Source organism: Pseudorca crassidens, chromosome 10, assembly GCF_039906515.1.
Source record: "Pseudorca crassidens isolate mPseCra1 chromosome 10, mPseCra1.hap1, whole genome shotgun sequence".
NCBI classification, from domain to species: domain Eukaryota; kingdom Metazoa; phylum Chordata; class Mammalia; order Artiodactyla; family Delphinidae; genus Pseudorca; species Pseudorca crassidens.
Window position 1 is genome coordinate 22,251,599 of NC_090305.1, and position 2,424 is coordinate 22,254,022.

Below are 2,424 nucleotides of genomic sequence, written 5' to 3' on the forward strand. Positions count from 1 at the left end.
CTCTCTGTCTCTGTCTCTGTCTCTGTCTCTGTCTCTGTCTCTCTCTCTCTGTCTCTCTCTCTCGACAGTTGCCTTTGGAACCCAGGCACCATGTTGCAAGAAATTCCAGGCTGCATGGAAAGGCTAGGGGTAGGGGTTCCAGCTGACAGCTCCAACTGAAGTCTCAGCCAACACCCATCTTTAGACCCTTCTGATGATTCCAGCCCCCAGCCTTCAAATCTCCCCACTGTCCCCCGAGTTCCTGACCCACGAAACCGTGAGAGATAATAAATGATTATTGTTTTAAGCCAGTGTTTTACGGTAACAGGTTGTGCAGCAACAGACAATAATTCACTCAGGCTGGATGCTGGCTCTCCTCATCAGCTGTGACCCTGGACAAGAGTCTTCCTCTCCTAGCTGCAGTCTCCTTGCCAGGTAACAGACATGAGTGCACAACACCTTCCCACAGCACTGTCCGGAGCAGCAGAGGTAACGACTGCAAGATGCCCACACTCCTGGCTGTTCTCTCAGGCTACCTTGTTGATTTATTTCACCTGCCTACTTACTTACTTCATCTTCCCTCTTTGAGAATGTACATCCCACGAAAGCCCATCTTGTCCACTGCTCTACCCCAGGGCCTAGAAGCACCTGCCACAGTAACTTCCCCAACAAAAGTTGTTGATTGGGACTTCCCTGGTGGTGCAGTGGTTAAGAATCTGTTTGTCAATGCAAGGGACACAGGTTCGATCCTTGGTCTGGGAAGATCCTGCATGCTGTGGAGTGGCTAGGCCCGTGTGCCACAACTACTGTGCCCATGCAACACAACTACAGAAGGCCTCGCTCACTGCGACTGAAGAGAGCCTACACGCAGCAAAAAAGACCCAATGCAGCCAAAAAATTAAAAAAAAACAACTTTTGATTGATTGAAAAAATAACAAAACTAACATAGTAGCAAAGTGTTCACAAAATTCTTTCTGTTAGTAAATGACTAGGGCAGGGAGGCAAGAGGCCAAGTCAGGGCAGAGCTGGGGCCACTGAGGCCTGGCAAGCAGTCTAGAGCCCACAGTGCTCTACAGTCAGGAGGAGATCTGAAGCCTGAGGGTGAAGCCCATCCTGACCGAGGCAGGGCTGGAGAGGCCAAGGGAACAGCTCCTCCCAGAACTGCTGAGTGGTGGTCGCACCACCCGGCAACACATCCTCATCACACCAGGAGCCTCTGCTGGCCCTACCATTTGACCTGCTCCCTGTCTGTGCTCCTGCCAGCAAAGAAGGTCTGGCTTGACCTTGGCACAGTAGAACTGACCCTCTGTAATTTGCAGCTCCACTAAGTGCAAAGAAAGTTCAAGGTGGTAACTCTGGTCTCTTCTGTTCTGCCCAGGGCTGGGATATAGCTCCTGCTGCTGCTTCTGAAGCCAACTGTTCACTTTCCACACTAAAGGCTTACCTAATCCACAGGATTCTTCCCCTTTTCTCGAGAATATTCTATTGTGGGAAGAGGGGAAACTCAAATCAAGTCCTACTGGTCCAATGTGGATAATCACAGTAGAATGGTTTTCAAGTACTGCTGGTCCAAGATTTAACCACCCATGCTCTCAGGGAACTTCAGAACTTGGGTCTTCCACAGGATGGTGAAATGAGAGGGCCCATCCAATCCTTGTAGCTCTTTTGCAAAACAATGAAAATCGCTTTAAAAACATCAGTGCTATGGGGAAAGAGAAAAAGTGAGCTTCAAAAAGGCACTTCTCCAAGAGGACCCAAAGAATTACAAAAGTCCCAAGCAATGTTTTGTTTTGTTTTCCATTGGCCATTCAATACTTTCTTTCACGTGGATATCCAGTTCCTGCCAAGATGCTCAGAGTTCTTAGACAAAGACTTTTAAGGCTGGAAGCACTCAGGGGCCATCTCATCTGCTGCCTCCTAGCAGTCATATTTTTTTGTTATTCTTAATTCCTAGGAAGAAGACTCCTCACATCTGTTCAGCCAAATGCTCCAGGCTCCCACACCTGCCCATCACTGTCAGAGAACTCATTAAACAGTAGCAACAGTGGCTAGTGTTTACCCAACATGCTCCATGGGCCAAGAACCATCGTGAGCACTTGTCCTTGCAACCACCCTGCGGAGGGCTGGATGATGAAGATGGTGCTGATGATGATGAGTCTTATCTTCGTTAAGTGAGAACTTGGAGAATAAAGGAAATTTTTTGCATGTGGTAGAATCTGAAGCTCGGGTAGTTAGACTCCAGTGCCCACACTTTTAACCACTAATGTCATCCCTCACTAATCTCAGTCCTAATAGTGTCCTGCTTTGCCCTGCTAAGCCCTCAATGGATCAATAAAACACCTTTTTCCATTCCCTCCACTGCAGTGCCTTTTCATCAACGTGGAGTCTCCCGAGCCTCCCTCCCTGGGCTGAAGCCCACTCTGTTCACAGTAAAGAACAAGGTGC